The sequence below is a fragment of the Ursus americanus genome, chromosome 11, assembly GCF_024610735.1.
Source record: "Ursus americanus isolate L20-20 chromosome 11, mUrsAme1.1.p, whole genome shotgun sequence".
NCBI lineage: Eukaryota > Metazoa > Chordata > Mammalia > Carnivora > Ursidae > Ursus > Ursus americanus.
In genome coordinates this window covers 48868369-48887378 of record NC_142137.1, presented here as the reverse complement: position 1 = coordinate 48887378, position 19010 = coordinate 48868369, and the positions used below count along the sequence as shown (strand labels likewise).

Here is a 19010-nt window from a genome sequence, read left to right as displayed (position 1 = left end):
TGCATGGATGTGACTATTCATTTGGTCTACAAATCTGGCTAGGCTTTAGGTTTGTTGACCTGCTGTATCATCCCCGTGGGTTTCTCTGGAAAGTTTTAGGCTCACCAATTGGAAATCGCTTGTCCACTAGTATTTTTTTTCTCTCAGTATTAGCAAAGCATTCCTCCTGACTTTGCAGGTCAGAAGGTACTATTTTCCCAGAAAATGTCTGTATAATATCAAGAGAGGTTTTAAAGCCTTTGCCGAAATTTATCCCATTTGTCCATCTGACAGTCTAAGGCAGAGGATGCCCATTATCTTGTAAGGCTTTATGTTTAGGGAACCATCAAGAGACAGCACCACATGGCAGAATGGGTAAAGGGAAGGCAATGCGCGAGTAATTCAGAGACTCCTGTTATTGAGAGGATTAATAATTCACCATCTTGGGTGGTTGTGGACAAATCAATAACCACTTGGAGGTCTGGTTTTCTCGTATTTAAATTAATTAGCATAATTACAGCAGCTTTGCCTACCTCATAGGCTTGTTGTGAGGAAATTATAAGGTGCATGAAAATAGCGTGATGGGTAACAGTTATTGAATCCTTGCACTGGACTGAGCATTTTACATGCATTATTGAATATCATCTGCCCAACAATCCAGCGAAGTAGGTGTTATTATGAGACCATTTTGCAGATGAGGAAACTGAAGCCAATGGAAATTTGATAATTTGAGCTCACAGAACTAATAAGTGTGGAGCTTGTGCTCAAATTCAAAATTGGCTCTTAAACTCCATGTTCTTAACCCCTCTCCTATATTATCAGGGTAAAAAATTGTACAAATAGTTAAGCATTCACTTTTGATTGCCCAATGTATGCTTTGATTGCTATTTGCCAATTAACCAAAGATAGATTCATCATGATTCCTGGAACCTGAATGCCAGGGGAATCCACCCCCTTGATGAATTCGAGATTCAATCAGATAGATGTTGTTTATTTGAATAGCAGTCCAACGGAAATGGGCTGAACGAGTAAGACAACCAAATCCTGTTCTGGATCAACAAGGCATCTATTATTTTCAAGTAAGAGATGGAAGGCAATTATTAAAAATATTATTCAGTAGAACTGAAATTACCTAGCAACTAATTTAATCAAGCTCTTAATGAAATAGAATTTTCATGATGTAACGCTGTTTTGGGGAAAAAGAAACAGTGAAGCAAGTTGATAGCAAAGACACCTAAAGAAACAAACAGAACAAAACAAATCAACAGCAACAACAACCACCTACAAAACCCATACCTGAAAGGTTCCTTTTCAATGCTCATTCTGTCTATAACTACAATTACAGTCTTGGAAGTGGATTACTCATAAACCTAATGATGGTCTTTAGGTGTAGTAAATAATAGTGTTTAAAAAGGATGAAATCATGTTAAAAATACTAGTAAGGCAGGATGCAGGACAATTGTAAGTGGGCTAACAAAGCATTTTAGAAATTTTTCAACATGAACAGTTAAATACAAACAAGCCAAACATTCCGTATCTTGAGCATTCTACTTATTGGACACTCTGCTGAGGTGAATTTCATGTCTTAAGTATATTATTTCTGAGATAGAAATTTCTCTCCCTTTCTCCCTGCTTCTGTGAGCCCCTTTGGATACTAAATTGCTTCAATATGCTCGTGGGAAGAGAGAAAGAATTCAGTGACAGCCGTCCCTGGAGAAGCAGAGGCCACTGGGCTGATGTCCGAAAAACAGAACAAGTGGAGTCCTGCCGGACTGCTTTTTCTGGCCTCCGGTCTCAGGCAATCATCTATTTACCTAAGGCCTTATATCCAAGCTAAACAATTATTTTGACTATTCATTAGGCCCTTGTTGAACTTAAGCGACTTTTTTTCTGGCGAGTGAAAGGTGCTATGGAAGCTGGGTCGGAAGTGTTGACAGCCCAGAGTCGTGTCCTCAGCCTGTCCTTATTGTGTTCCAGAAGGAAACAAACAGCAGGGGAATTCTTATTTTGAAAGGGCTGCTTCTCTTTTGCCTCTTCAGGCCGAAACATAACATGTCGTCCTCGGGTATTTCAGGCTGCAAACACAGGCGGAGAGTGGCGCTGAGTGGCTCCGGGAGCCAAGACCCGGAGACGGCCACTGGCCCTCCCGGGGGACGTGGTTCCGGGACGGACCTCTTGCCCACTTGGCCTCTCGGGCTGTCTCTGCTTCATAAAAGCTTGCGCTCGGGAGCAGACAGACGCTCTGTGGCCTCTTATGTAACTGGCAAAGATGGTGGTGACTCTGGCAGAGATGACAACTTACAGTGGCTGCGACACGGGCCGCATGACGAGAACCGGAGTCTGGCCCCAGTTGGGGGCGTCAAAGCCATTTCAGGTGGGGAAAGGGGGTAGGAAAGGAACAGAGCAGTGGCTACTGTGCTCCTGTTGCATCTGAGACGAGACCAAGGGGAATGATAACAGCTGCAGGAAACCCGGCGAGAGTCATAGCGGGGGTGTCGCTAGGAGCCAGGAGGATGAGCTGGTGGTCGCGTCAGAAAGACGCCACCGTGGAGCAGGCCGGATACGGTGGGAGAGAAGAGGCTCTCGGGAAAGGTATTCCTTTGAGCTTCCTTAGACAGTACGAGCGCACGGCACTGCTGTACACGTGCAGAATGGAGGCAGAGAGAACCCAGACCCCAAATCGCAGCCAGGAGCTTTCACCAGGCTGCACTGCCTCAGCTGGCGGCTTCGAATATTTCAGATGACGACTCTCAATTAGCAAAGTGAATTATTTCTCCTGAGATGTTTATCTAGCCAAACGACGAGGAGGAAGGTTGTGCAATTTGATCGCTCTGTAGATTTATGGGACAGTACAGGCAGCCAGTTTAGATAACTCAGGCAGAGATGACTGTTGTGAGTACTGTGCGCTTGCCTGAGATCCAAGATGGCGGATTAGACCAGCTCTCCCATTTGGGGCTTCAATCTTCTGCTTTACTTTCTTGAGTGAGGCTGGGCCTGTCTGGTCTCTAAGGACTATGTGTTGAACTGGCTGAGTAGGTGGCTTCTTTCTATTGATCTGTTGCTCTAACTGTGCATTCCTGGGGTTGTTGCTGAGAGTGCTTCGTGTATAGGAAAGAGACAAACCAGGAGTCGGTTGTCCAAAACCACACCTTTGGCAAAAGGAACAAATACAGTTTTCCTTCCTTGTGGAAAAAAAGTTCTTTCTTTTCTTTTTGAAAACCTTGATCTTTATATCAGAATCAGAGAAAAGAGAAATTTTGCCAAGTCAGGGTGCCCGAACAATAGCGTATATACCATCTTGCAACTTTGGCTTAGAATTATTAAATACTTTATGACGAAGGTGCATTTTGGGACCTGAATGTTACAAAGGTGAATACATAAATAACAACGCCTTTATTTTCTCAAACAGGTGAGGTAGGTTTCAATTCAGACTAGACATTCTTCAGCTTGATGGTTTTACAGAGGGAAAATGAGAAAAAAAAAAGTTGAGGGAAAAAAAGTTATAATCACCAGGAACACAGGAGTCTAATAAAAAAAAGATATTGAACGAGAAGCAGCAGAAATGCCTGAAGAGAATTCCAAGAAGCTGTAAAAGAACTTAAAAGAACACAAAGAATGTGTCTTCTTATAAAGATTAAGAATAAGGGGAATAATCTGCAGAGTCATTTTAGGGACTATGTGATCTGGGTTTGCCTTAGGTAATGAAAACACTGGTATAAGCTTGCAGATTATTCACTTATTTCTGGGATAATGCTTTTTAATTCTAGAATCTCATCTAAGCAAAGTTTGTTGTTTTTAAATAAATGTTATAGCTGTGGATGCAGATGTAGATAGATCTGCGCCTGCTCACCCCCAACCCCTTCGTGATGCCTGGCTCATGGTAGGCACTCAAAAAATAGTTAACTCTTATTCTTACTTACTTAGAGTTTTTCTGAGGTTCCTGCTTGCCCCTTCATCTCCCCCTCCCATGATAGTCGGTATTATTTAGGAGAATTTCTAAGTCAGGACTGTACATGTATGTGCTTGTCTAGCTCTTATGACGGTCTGCCTGAAAGAGAGGTGTGTATCATCCACCTTGTACCGAGGAACAGAAAGAGCTTGCTTGCAAGTGACTGAATTGGGATTAGAAGCCAAGTGGCCTCAGGAGCACTTGGTCTCTAACCACTGCTGTGCCGGGCCACTATCCCCTTTCTCTACAGCAGCGACCAGTGTGATCACCCATGACGTTATTCACGGTTTCCTTTGATCTCCCAGGCTGTTTCTCCTCTGTCTGCTGGGTAGTTCAGGGTTATAAAAGTGAGTACCAAAGCTATGTCCCGAGGAAAGACAAATGTTTATCCTAGTGCTTTTTCACGGGAGCATTGCAAGCCCAATACAACAGGAATGCTGTGGTCCATGACATAGGAACTCATGAGTTCCCATTATTACAGGTTAGACCACAGGGAGTCTGGACCCCACTGGAGATCTAGGCATCTTGCTGGTGAGTAGAACTTTTGAGTGAGTCAGCAAAGGGGCCAATTCTAGGGCAGGCTCTGAGGGGACCTGGGTTAATGCAGTTCATTTCAACAAATGCTCATTCACAACATTATACAACATTATAGAAAGTAGGTGTGGAAAGGGATATACAAAGGTCCGTAGGATGTCATCTTGGCACTCAGATAATTAATCATCTAGAAGAGAGTCACAGAAATGAGCAAATATGGTATATGCTAGAAGGAGTCTAATGTTTAACGGTACTGCAATATTTGGGTTTGGATCCCTCTTTCAGAAGTATTGTAGACTTTATGATTTTATATGGATAAGTAACTGGAAAATTTCTGTGACTTGAATGGCTCCCTAGCAATCCTATAAAATGTTTCAGTTGGTAAAATTGAAAGATAATTATTTAATGTTTAATTTTTAAATTAAATATCATTTAAAAAAATTTAAACATTTTAATTTCAGTATAGTTAGCACACAACTTTATATTAGTTTTAGGTGTACAATATAGTGATTCAACAATTCTATACATTACTCAGTTCTCATTATGATAAGTGCACTTAAATTAAATATAATTTTTACATTGAAAGTCCCTTCACATTTTAGAACTATGGTTGAAAAAGGGATTTAGACTCTTATACCAGGTCTCCAGTAGGCAAATTTCTTACAGACAAGGGACTTAAACGAACAGCACTAGTTTCAGAAACCACTTGTTACAGGAAGAGATGTCCTTTGTATCTGATGAGTGTGATAGCTTTCTGGAAAAAAAAATATGTATACATACACAGTGAAAGAGGGGGGAGGAGAGAAAGCAGAGGACAAAGAGGAGAGAGAGGAGGCTACAGAGAACCTGTACATGAGGAGGAATTGAACCCTGGGGCTGAGGGAGAGGAAAGTTTCAAGGATAGTTCCTAGTTTTCTGCATTACATCACTGGATGGTTGGCTGTGCCAATCACAGAAAAAAGGAAATTCTCAAAGAGGCATTATTTTATGTTCTTCCTTTGAGAAATGATATTTAAAATGCACTATATTTATGACACATGGTAGTTTTGGCAGATAATACAATAGTGAAGAACCTTGGGAACAATCTTGGTCTCATGGAGTTTAGCCTAATGGAGGGGACATCAAGGAACAATTATGTGCACAAATGTAAAGTTGCAACTTTGGATAGTGGAACAAAAGAGACATATATTGTGTTAAGAAACTTATAATGGACTTCACCTTGCCAGGGAGGTTTGTTTTGAGCTTCCCTGAGGAGGTGACATTTAATCTGAGATCTGATGAATGAATGAGAGTTAATTTCAGACGAACATATATCCCAATTTTCCCTGGAAAAGCTTGGTTCATGCCTGTTATTTTCCCTGGTGTAATTAGTAATAGTGCCCCTTTCACACACAGAAGTATTCTGGTTGGATCTTACAAGATCACCCTGACTGCAGCAATTCAGGCAGGTGGAAATGCATTTCCAAAGGTCCTATGGCAGGAGGACGGCATATCTGAGGTACCCTAATAAGACCAAGTGCATCACAGCAAAAAGACCAAAGTAGATGTGATGGGGCATGGTATAAAATGAGGTTGGATAGGTGTCAGGAATTTGTAGGATAAAGAAGGCTGAGGAGTTTGACCTTATTCCAAGAGAATCAGGAAGCCATGGATGAGTTTAAGGGGAAGATGATGTTATCAGATTTGCATATTGAAAAAACAACTTTGGGTGCAGTGTGCAGAATGGATTGGGAGGGGCAAGAATGGCATGTTAGAGATCATTGTAATAGTCTAGGTGAGAAAGGATGGTAGCTTGGAGTAGAGAGATGAATAGATTTTAGAGATATTTATTTAGTAGGTAGAAGTGACTCACGGTGAGGAATAGCATATAAGGGTTGAGGGAGAGGGAAATAGCAAGGATAATTCCTAGATTTCAGGCTTGCATAACTGGATGACTGTGCTTATCACAGAAAAAGGAAATTCCAGAAGGACCAGATCTAGGAGGAGAAGTTCATGTGGTCACTTTGGTCACATTGAGTGTAAATATTCCTGAGATTTCAAAGCAAAAATGTCAAGTAGGCAGTTAGACACATGGGTCTGACACCAAGACGGAATGTCTGGGATGGAGATAATAAATTTATAAGTCAAATAAAATTATAGGCATGTATGAAGTTGCCCAGGAAGGGAAGTTGCTCATCCAGCCTTGCGCAACTAGAACATTTAATGTCTTGTTAGAAGAGGAGTCTGTGAGGGAGAAGGGGAAGCCATGGAGGTAAGAGGAAATCCAGAAGCTTGTTGTGTCAGGGAAGATAGTAATTCAAGAGGGAGGGAATGGTTTTCAGATAAATCTTGCTGAAAGGGTAAAGTGAAACGATGATTGGCAAAAGTCCACTGAATTTAGCCAAGTGACTATAATGAGAAATGGAAGCCAATTAGTTTGGATATCGCGTGGAGCTGGGAAATTGGGAAGGTTTTTTTAAATTAAGGAGCAGATATTTAGATGGATTTTAAATGATAAGCAAAATTTGGAAAAGTAGAATGTTACATTGCTGGTTTGCGATTCATTCAACTATGATCATTGAAATCAAGGGAAGGAATTTTTAGGAAAAAAATCATGATGATCTTAAGAACAATAATAATCACTAAGAATGATCTTAATAACAAAGCATAATTTGAAAATTTCACAAAGGACAAAATAGTCCAAGCCATGAAAATGCCTGTAAGTTTTTGCAAAATACATTGATACCCTGTCTAACCACTTCCTATACATAAACATACTTCAAGAAAAAAGTTTAATAGAAATCACTGCCAAGAAAAGAATTTGTTGGGAAGAAAATGATGGGCACATCAACTGAGAATGAATAAATATAATTATTAAGATTAAAATACTGGCCAAGTCCCAATATTGCTGAATAATTTCTTGTTTTTTTGAACATTGAATAATTTGAGAGAAGCGTTTTAATGTATTGTTTGTTTTCATGTGCTTCTGAACTTCCTGAATCTGGCCGGGAACAAGGACAAACCTGCCAAAATACTGCAAGAAAAGATGTTGCTGATCATGGGCAGGAAATACTCAAAGTCCCATGAGATAGCGTGTTCTTAAGAGACCTCCACACCAAGTCTGCTGACCTCGGAAGGACCATCGGGCCACCACAACCCTGCTGAAGTCTGCTCAGGGCTAGGAGGTATTTGGGAGTTCTTCATTCACTTCTGTTTCAACATGGCACTTAGGATTCTTTTAATCTTCAAGTATTGTTCATTTTTTGTTTTTCAGAAGGGAAACAGATGACAAAAATGGACTTAGTAGGAAAAGATTGATTTGATTACATTATATTCATGTTATAGGATATTATTTTGCTTTAAAGCCAGTAACTTTTATCCTGATAGTAATAGCTAACATTTATCAAGTATTTAGTATGTGCTAGGTAATGTTTGAAGTACTTTTCATGTATTAACTATCCTTTTAATAATTCCCTTGGATAAATATTGTTATCAATATCATACCTGAAGGATAGAGGTGTTAAGTTACTTTTCCATGATGACATGGCCCAATGAGTGTGAAGGCAAATTTGAAACCAGGGTGACTGGCTCCAAAACAAGTACTCTTAACTAATATGGTACCATCCCCGTTCAATATGTCTTGATCTGAAGTGGTATATTGTTGGTATACTGTTAAGGTAGGATGGATATTATATAGTGTTTAAAAACTGTATTACAAAGTAAAGAAATCAAGAGTGTGAGAAGCTATTTACTACCCGTATGACCTTGTTAAGTCTTAACCATTCCAGGCTTTATGAGATCTTTTGTTTCATTAAGTAAAGTTAATAATATCTCCCCTGTATACTTAATCAAATGAAATCACATGAACAAAAGTACTCTGTCAGTTATTTTGTAATGAGCTTTTATTACTAAGAGTATTATTGTCGACGTTACCATATAAATATTAAACATACATAAAAGACATTATATAAATTCTATATTGTATTATTATACTTTCGTTGTTTAAATAGTAGTATTATTGATATTCCTATATAAATCTGGGTCAGTGTTAGAGTATATTCAAAGTGAGGGACATTATTCTTTGATATGTAATTGAACATGTGTATTAAGAGTACTACAGTCAAATGCTCTTGGGAAGCACAGAGTTTTAACAAAATTAAACTTTTAAAAAATTACAGTGTTATAGGGGTGCCTGGGTGGCTCATTCTGTTAAGTGTCTGACTTTGGCTCAGGTCATGATCTCAGGGTCCTGAGATCAAGCTCCGTGTCAGGCTTTTGGAAGTCTGGTTCTCCTCCTCCCTCTCTTTCTCTCTATCAAATAAATTAAAAAAAAAATCTTTAAAAAAATTGCAGTGTTATGGACTAACTTGTGCCTCCCTCCCATGCATATGTTGAAGCCCTAACCCTCAGTACCTCAGAATGTGACTCTATTTGGAGATAGGGTCTTTAAAGCACTGATCAAGTTAAGAAGAGGGTGTTACAGTGGGACCTAATCTAATCTGATGAGTGCAGAGGAAAGACCATGTGAGATGGAGCAAGAAGGTGGCCATCTGCAAGCCAAGGAGAGAGGCCTCAGAAGGAAGCAAACATGCTAACACTTTGATCTTGGACTTCTAACCTTCAGCACTGTGAGAAAACAAATTTCTGCTGTTTAAGACTCCTAGTCTATAGTATTTTGTAATGAAAGGGTGAAGAGGCTGCTTCTACTGACATCAGAATTTAGGGGTTCAGTGTCCCTAGCTTCATCAGGGGCTTCCCATATGTTCCCATTCCAATCTCCAGGATCCCATTCCTTCCCAATCAAAGCCCTCACTTTAATAGTAGACACCCTGCAATGTTGGGAATTCAATTTGTTTTGTAATTGGGCCACTAGCATGATGAGATCTGGGCTTGGTTTTCAGGAATCTCAGCTCCACAGCTATAGGAAATAAGTCTCTTTCAGAGCAGATATAGAAGCTTTCAGGTCATTTAGTGATGCTTGAGCTGGAAATTTTAATCCCTCAGCTCATCTTTTTCTTTCCCCACTTTGTCCAGCAACATTAGGAGCAACCAGCCAATCTCATTATACTCATTAGTTTGACAAAAAGTTGAAAGGAATCTTATACACGGTTACCCAGAAACTTGTCTCTTGCAAGTATTTGGTTAGGAATATCCAAGTTGATGTTTTTTTGTATCTCTATTGCCACGTCACAACCGCATTATCAGTGTTTTCTTTATTATTGGGAAGAGATTAATTAGCATCTTTAAATCTAATCAGATTAGAGATCCAATTCCAGAAAACCGGGAACCAATTCAGAAAACGCATTCTTTTTTTTTTTTTAAAGATTTTATTTATTTATTTGACAGAGAGAGAGACAGCCAGCAAGAGAGGGAACACAAGCAGGGGGAGTGGGAGAGGAAGAAGCAGGCTCCCAGCAGAGGAGTCTGATGTGGGGCTTGATCCCAGACCGCCAGGATCACTCCCAGAGCCAAAGGCAGACGCTTAATGACTAAGCCACCCAGGCACCCCAGAAAACGCATTCTTAAGATCTGGTTCCTCTGGAACCAGTCTTGGTACCTAAATCTGTATTAGTCAGGGTTCTGTTTCTCTGGAGAACCCTGACTAATACATGCAAGATTTTTCAGATTCTTCAATATATTTATGTTTACTGTGAATATCCAAGAAGGTGAGATCACACAGCATTTCCCAAACACATTTGTCCACAAACATGTTTTTCAAGTGTCTTCTAAGATGACTGTTTTGAGGAAAATAATTGGCTATATATTGCTCTACATGGAGCCTGTGTGTGTGTGTGTGTGTGTGTGTGTGTGTGTGTGTGTGTATTACTTAGGTCAAAATCTTAGCACCATAAGGAACTTAGAACTTAGAAGTCTTCTGACTTTTTTTATAGGTACTATCACCTCCTTAATTCTCTTCCTGTATGACTAAATCTACACCTCTGGTTCTAATTTCTTTTTTAGGCTATAAAGTAGCTGGATAATTACTCATTTATTCCTCAAAAATTTTTGAGGAATATTACTCAGCCTTAAAAAAACAATGAGCTCTCGCCATTTGTGACAATGTGGATGGACCTGGAGGGTATTGTATTAAGTGAAATAAGTCAGACTGAGAAATACCATATGATTTCACTTACATGTGGAATCTGGAAGACAAAATAAATGAATAAACAAACAAAAAGCAGAGTCAGATCTATAAATACAGAGAACAAACTGATAGGTTCCAGGAAGAAGGGGTGTGGGGGAATGGGGAAAATGGTGAAGGGGAGTGGGAGATAAAGGTTTCTAGTTATGGAATGAGTAAGTCATGAGAATGAAAGATATGGCACAGGGAATACAGTCAATGGTACTGAAATAGTGTTGTATGGTGACAGATGGTAGCTATACTTGTAGTGAGCACAGTGTAATGTATAGAGATGTTGAATCACTATGTTGTACACCTGAAACTAATTTAACATTGTGTGTCAACTATACCCAAAAAATTTTAATTTAAAAAATGTTTTTGAGTGCCTACTATGAGCCAGGCCCTATTCTAGAGCCTGGGAATATAGCAGTGAACAAGACGGACAACGCACAACTGCTCTAATGAGGCTTAAGATTCTACTGGGGAGAGACAGACAACAGACAAAATCAACAAATCAATTGCTTATAGAGACATGATATAGGTGCTGTGATGTAAAATAAAGCAGGGAAGGGGAAGGGTGAGGGAGTGCTGGGTGGTCTGGGTGGGTGTGTGTGGGCTGCAATTTAAATAGAGGAGGGTCTAAGAAGACTGCTCTGAGGGGACTTGAAGCAAAGTCTTGAATGAAATGTGGGAAAAGCCATGAGGCATCTGGGAAAAGCATTTCAGGCTCAGGGAACAGCACGCACAAGACCCAAGGAACGTGGTTGGCATGTTCTAGAAGTAGCCAGGAGGCCAGCATCCTGGAGCAGAAAGAGTGAAGGGAGAGCAGGAAGAGATAAAGGCCAAGAGATGACAAGCCAGGAGAAGCTGGGCTGGGGTGGAGTGGGAGACAGTTTAGGGACTTAGAGAGAAACAGGGGGACACAGAAGGCTTTGAAGGACAGAGTGATATGATCTAATGTTTTTAAAGGATTGCACTCGCTGCTCTGTTGAGAATAGGCTATTGGGGGAAATTTATACATTGAATAGATCCCAAAATGAATGTGCTATGTTTTCCTATAACCCAGGTCCTATCTTGTGTCTTAGTCATGGCAAATCCAGTCAGTCACCACGGCCCTGTCACTGTGTGCACTTCCTGCCTTCCCTGTCCCCATCGGTGGTTTTAACTCAGCAGGGGGATAGGTGCTCTCTTAGGGCCTGAGTGTGTAGGGCCTCTCTATACAAGAGTGCTAAGTCACAATAAATATTCTTCTGGCTTCACAGAAAATGGATCATGGTACATGGCCATGTGGCTACTTCATTCACACAAGTTCCCTATTAATTTTATAAGCATATAAGATATAAATACACACATTTTAGGGAGAAGTATAATTTAGAGTATTTTATTTTATCTGTAAAATTAATGGAACTGATCCTTGCAGGCTACACACTTGGAAGAAAGACCCTGCAGCATATTTACTTGGAGTAAGGACTATTCAGGAAGCAAATAAAATACCAAAATCATGAAACATTGGCTACTGTAGAAACAGTCCCAGAAAGCCGCATTTGTGTGACTGGAACTTACTAACTTGTGACAGGGATTGGGCCTTCTGCTGATCTGCCCAGTGAGAAGCTGCTCTGCCCTGGGCATACTCTTCCTGTGCCCATTACACGGCCGCCATAACTCAACTTGGAGACCAAACTAAAGTGGAGGTACTTTATTAACAGATCATTTGATGTTTTTTCTTTTAACTGAATAGAATTCAGACAACATTTGCCTTTTCCTAGTTTTCCAACACTCTTTTCATTCTCCATAATTCCATGAAGATTATTGACAGGAGTTTAGCAAATATGTCTGTAAATAGGTGGGACTAGAATTCATTAGACTCAGAAACTTGAAATTTTGCAAAATGGCCATCATTTTTGCTTGCGTGCTTGTTTTTTACTTTCTTGCGCTTCCATTTCAACCCTCTACACTGACCCCTTTTAAAAACAAAGCTGTACCTTTTTTAGTTTGGATTAATTCTTTTTGACAAGAAGAAATTAAAAAAAAAAAAAGGGCCCTGAGCTTTTACTACTTTCTCTTTACTACTGTACTCTTAGAAGACTTCTGCTCTTAATGTCTTGCCATGTCCTAGGCCATGGACTGGTCCCTTTTCATTCTTGTTCTTTAAAAAACATTTTTATAAATCCTTTTAAAATCCTCTTTCTTACTGCTTTGTGTCACATATTTATGTTTGCTTTTGGTTAGATAAAACTTTCTCTGTCTTTTATGCATGTTATTAATATTTTAAAAATATTAGAATTCGGGGTGTCTGGCTGGCTCAGTCGGTGGAGTGTGCAGCTCTTGATCTCAGGGTTGTGAATAAGCACCCCATGTTGGGTGTAGACATTACTTAGAAATAAAAAAAAGTCTTAAAAAAAGATAAAATATTTGAATTCATCAGAGAATTTTCTGTGCACCTTCATTGGATTCTTTAGGTAAACCTCTCTACTCTTGCTTAGTGAAGATATTTTGTGATTTCAATATAAAATGATTTTTATGTTTCTTATCTACCAACGCCAAAGTTTGAGAGCTTTTCTTGGCCATTATTAGGAAAACAGTGTCTCAATTAATGGAATGGATACACATTATGATAAATTTGTCTTTTAGAGTTTTTTGTCCTTATCAAGTCATAGATCTGATTTTGATGGCAACATATACATCTCACTTTTTGAAAATAAAGTCTAACAATGCTCAGAATTCCATTTTCTGTAAGTGTACTCCACCATTTTCCCCTTGTGATAATTACACCAGGAGAAGTAGTTCTTCATGTCCAAACCCAATTACACAATTTTAATCTATTTGAATGTGAGAACTGGAATAGAAAAATTGATCTAAATATATCCATGTATATTAAAATAATTGTTTTGGAGATGATCAATAAATAAATAAATAAATAAAGTTCATTTTCAATCAAGGTCTATTGACCGAGTCCTTATTGGGAGCCTATTGTACTCACTTATTATTATATGAGATGACTGTGACTATGAGCAATATAATATAATGACAGTGACTTTTTTATGCTGCCAGGTGATACCAGCAGAACAGTTTATTTTAGTACTAATTGTTTAGTTTTTCATATCTGATATTTTGTTGTTTATGGCTTTACTCTTACAAGTGTAATTGTAACTGATGGGTGGGTTTTTGCATGGTACAGCATTTTTTTTTTTTATACTGAGTACAAACTTGGTGCTTTGTATTGCTTGTTATTTCAGCCACTCAAGATCCTACTACCTGTAATTCTCCAGGACTTCCCTGCCTTTTCAGTCCATAAAACACAAAAAACAACATTAGATTCCCACTGAGTTAAATGTATCTGGTTGTGCAAGTCCAGACTCTTTCAGTCTAGACTGTGGCTGCCTCAAGCTTGCCTGGCTACCCTGAGGCTGAAGGGGACCAAGATCTCGGAACATTAGAAACCTTTTCATAGCACATTGGTTGGGAAACTCCAGTCTATACACTATACAATCTATACCATCTATACTCCAATTTAAGACCACACTACCTGGAAAGAACCCTCAAACATGGCTCATCATATGTTTGATAGAATGCACACTTCTTGAGGTCGGCATACTTCATAGAATTTAGAGAATCTTACCACTCTGTCAGGAGCTGGGTAGAGGGGGTATAGGTCATGGAAACTTAAAGTAGAAGAAGGGTACCATTATTTAAAGCAAATGCTGTTATTTCTCTGGGCAGACGTGGGAGTGACCAGAAAAAAGATAAGCTCTTGCTAACCTTTAACCTTCTCGTAATATGATTCAACAGAACATTTTTTCTCTCTCTCTCTTTTTTTCCATTATAGTTTCAAACTGGTCAGTGATTTATCCCTCTTTATCCCAGGGTGTGAGGGAAAAAGACTAACATTGTCCTGTTTTACAACCATCTAAGAGCAGCTGTTCTCAATCAGAGATTCTGATTTAGTTGGTCTGGAGTGAGTCTGGGCATAGGTGTTTTTATAAAGATTCCCAAAGACTTCAATGGGGAGACTTTGTTGAAAACCACTGGTGAATATCCTACTCTGTAACTGAACACACATGTGAAAGGATATACCGCAAAGCACAGTTGTTTAGCAAAATAGAGATGAGACATGAGGCAAAAGCAAATCGTACAGAAAGCAAATAATTATAATATACATCATCTTTGGCAATTTCTGAATTGTGTTTTGTTGGAATTTGGGCACTTCAGTTGGAGAAATGTATTATCGCTGCTCTGGTGAGTTAGGAGAGACTTTGTGGAGCAAATCGACTTGTAGAACATCTTGGAAAGAAAAAGGTAGTGAAAACATAAAGTATGAATTCATAGACTGGCAAAAAGAAGGGTCAGAGCAGCAAATAGAGAAATAGTGGTGGAGTGGGCTGTTTGGTGAGAGAGAACTTGGGGTCGGGTTGGGCTGGAGGAATGGGAGATAAAGACTCCTGGCCCTGCAACGAGAAGCTCGGCTGTTGAGCAAAAACTAGAGCAGTCCATGTATGGCTGCGTTCAGACTCAGAAGGGTAACTGGCACATTTTTTCTTGAATTGGGCAATCAGAGCTGAGGAAGGACTTTGTCAACAACAATCTGTATTCACACTGAATGCAAAAGTATAACAAAAATAATACAATGGTTTACCTTTGAAAATATTTACTGACAGGATTAAAAGCACAATACGGTATGTTTCAGCTGCATCCCGTGGGCTTTACACCATGGGCCATGGCGCTGGCTTGAGGACGCCAAGGAGGCAGGGGGCCAATAGGGCTGACTGACCATTGGCCCACCGAGTTCGAGGACCAAGCCCAGGAACAATTTCTGTGGTGGTTGCAGGACCAAAAAATTAAAAAAAAAAAAAGATATAGGTATGTTTCATATTGTTTAGTATATGGAAGTTGCAATTCAAGGTTTGAAGAAAAATGCAGGGAATGTTATAAAACCTGACTATAATATAGCACCTGTTAAGCCATATTATATCCCTATAATCTCTTCAACTAGAAGCACAAATTCTCCAAAGTCCTAAATGAGGAACTTTAGGTATGAAATATGCTTTTAGTAATAACTCACCACCAGTTTTATTGAGGATTTATTTCTGGGTCCTTCCTAAAATTTTCAGCCTTGCTTTTTCCTCCAAACCTTGATGCTCTTTACATGATCAGCCTTTCTCATAGCTATGTAAAGGGACCCATGCCAATGGAAAGATGTTATCCTTGATGATATTTCTGTGGTACAAAAAGAACAGTAATTTCTGGATCATTCAAGGCTAATGGTAATATAGGACTGTTTGAGTTAGTACAAAAGTTTCATTTGGTGTCTTACACTATCTTAGAGGGCCTACACAATCACTAACAATCACTGTGTATAGCACTAAGACAGACATTTTGGAAAGATAGACGGTTCCAGGGGAATTATATGCCTCTGGTTGGGCAGAATGTTTGTAGCTCCTACGAAATAGCCAAAAGCACCTTCTAAGCACTAGAGATAAAAATAAGAAAGAGAGAAAAAGACACATGCAAAGAAGTAAATGTTTAGAATTTTAAGTCCCCGAGGGTAAGTGTTTGCCTCAATATGACAAATATATGTCATAAATTTAAAATATTCCATAAATATTTTGTTATTTTATTTTATGCAAGCATACTTTTTCCACACTTGGGAATATGCCCTATATAAAGATGCATAAAATGTTCACTTTGGCAAACTCATTTCCATTCATTTCTTGTTTTTCGGTATTCGGAAAATCTACAACAGTGTCAATATAACATTCTGATTATGTTTTTCAACTTCCCCATTCATTTACTTGGCTTTAAACAAAAATAATATTCAAAAGATGGCCCCAAAGAAAATATGCTAGGTACCAGGGTCATCAAGTGAACAATTGCATCTTTCTCTGAGAAGGGAGCTGGGGAAATGGACCAAATTGCAGGAGGTAGAAGCACATGTTTGTAGTCTTCTCTTTTCTCCATATTTAATAGCATGGAACCATTTATTTATTGACTGCTTGAAATAAATTCAAATAGAAGAACTGTGTAAATGCTGTAGTCTCTGGTAAGACCTACCTGGTGCCAATCTTTTTTGTTATTTATGAGAGGGCCTCAGAGAGTTTGAATGCCTACTTTTCTTTCTTTTTTTAATCCAAGAGTTTGTGTTGTTGCGAGCTAAAGCCCTTTTGTCTGGAAAAGAAACTGGACAAGAATCACAAGGTCACGGTTCTCCTAGGACTGACTTGGGACCCCATCAAGCCTTGCATTTAAGTGGGCTTCAGGTGTGGTAGAAAATGAGGCACCTATGTTTTCTGAAGAGTTTTACCTGTGTCTGTTTCTAGGTGAGCAAGAATATTTCAGCGAGCCCGCTGCTTCGTTCCCTGTGGGTAGCTGGTAAGGAGTGCAGGCTGGGGATGGGGAGGACTGAAGAAGAAGACCCGGCTCCTACAAGTACTTACTGCTCCCTCCATTTACTTAGCTTTTCTTTTTCCAGGTTTTTTTTTTTTTTAATGATCTTACAGTTTTAAAATAATGGCTTTAAAAAAAAATAATGGCTTTATTGAGATATAATTTACGTACCATATAATTCACCAATTTAAAGTGTATAATTCCATGATTTTTAGTATATTCACAGATTTGTGTAACTGTCACCACAAATCAACTTTAGAACATTTTCATCACCTCAAAAAGAAACCTCATACCTTTTAGTTCTCACCTTCCTAGGCCCCCATCCTACCCTCCTTGGGCAGGAGCCACTAGTTTATTTCTGTGTCTTAGACTTCCCTATTCTGGACATTTCATATAAATGCAATCATACAATCTGTGGTCTTTTGTTCGCTTGGCTTTTAATCCATTTTGCTTTATGATATTTGTGGCTGTGACATCTTGCATCGTGCTTTGAAAACTTTTAATGTGCCCCTGCCCTTTCTCCTCACATAGCTTATGCTCTCCTTGAGTCAGGGACACCCAGCAGAGTGTGATATATACAGCACACCCTCAATTATGTTTGCGACTTTTGAACCATTTCTCCTGTTTTCTCTCTGAATGCCGAGAGAAGTTGTCTGCAGTATCTCTCTAAAGAAGGTTACACTACTTTGCTCCCATGTTATGGAGCAGTCTCTTCTTTCTCCTCTCTGGCATTACGTGTTCAACACGTGGTAGTGCGTGTACAGCACATTTCCTGCCCTGAGTCTTACTACACCCATCTCCATCTGTCCTCTCTCTCTCCTGTCCGTTTTCAGACATGCGCTGTGGTAGCCTACCTGCTCGGTTTGAGAGCAACATTGAACTTTAGGTCTTCTGGGCACTGGTGTACTGACAATGGGATGGATCGCCCCACAGAATTCCCACTGACTGTCCACTCTTCCTTGTGTGATTTACAGAAAAGACTTTCTCCCACCAGGATTGATTTTTTGAAACTATGGAAAAGCAAATCTTTTGCTTATTTATTTACTTAAATTTCTGGGAGAGTTCTAAGAGGAAAAGATTTACCAGTTTCAGTGGTGGAACATAACTCTATTTGCTACATATCTATATGGCATTACAACCTCTAAACTAACATATGAGAACAAACTGCTCTCAAACTAGGAATATATATATGTATATATTCTTCAAAGTATGGATGCGTACATATATATACATTTGTACAGACACATATACATAAGAAGGATTATTTTTTTGCCTCCCTTTTGGAGAAGACTTTGCTGTTTGATAGGAAATTTTGCATGCCGCACACATATTGAAAAGTTGGGATGTGAAGTTATTGCTTTCTGATTGCTTGTCTAAGTTAATGCTTCCGATCTCAAAAAAACCTGTTTACATACAGCCAAAGTGAAAGTTAACTCAGTTTCATTTTTATGGAATTGACTTAAATTCCAAGTCAGCATAAATTTGGGGGGGAAACCTGCCTTGTTCTTCATACTTTGTGGTAAACAAACTTAGAGGGGAATGTTCTTTTCTCTTTTTGCTTAGAGGTAAAAAAGTTTCTTAGGGGAATTTTGAAGTACTGGTTTTTGTTAGTGGAAATTTTTGGTTAGTGAGCTTGGGAAAATGGACTGATCCATATGGGTTGGTAGATTAGTCACCCTCTAAAATGCATTTGCGTTTGTTTATGCCTGTACCATTGATCAACATCAGATGCCCAGCCAGGCTATCATCAACATTTAAATCATAAAATTATTTGTTAAGACGATGGAAGATGGAAGAGAAAGATGTTTCTATCCTCAGTATGCTTTCTTTCTCACTCCAACCTATGATGGGAGAATGGATGGTTAAAGAGAGAAAAGTACATAAGTCACCGCAGACGTAATTTTGACACATAGAAACAACAAGGCCCTTTCCTAGTTGGCATGCAAAGGCGCTCTTTCCCCCAGAATCTGGCCGAGACTTCCTACAGTTTGGGTGGTGATTGGCACATTCCGGTGCCAATGGGAATAACAGCTGGCTTCTTAATATTCTTCCGAAACAGCTGCTCTA

At 39.3% G+C, this 19010-nt stretch overlaps 1 protein-coding gene and 1 long non-coding RNA gene across 4 annotated transcripts in view; one reads left to right on the top strand and one right to left on the bottom strand.

Annotated features, from left to right (window-relative positions):
- The window catches only part of PDE7B (phosphodiesterase 7B), a 319969-nt gene that overhangs the window by 82814 nt on the left and 218145 nt on the right, over positions 1–19010 (bottom strand). The window lies entirely within an intron of this gene.
- LOC123803340 (uncharacterized) lies at positions 2219–7586 on the top strand. Its single transcript, XR_006782855.2, has 3 exons — positions 2219–2353; positions 4410–4459; positions 7458–7586. It is a non-coding gene; the product is annotated as an uncharacterized LOC123803340 (long non-coding RNA).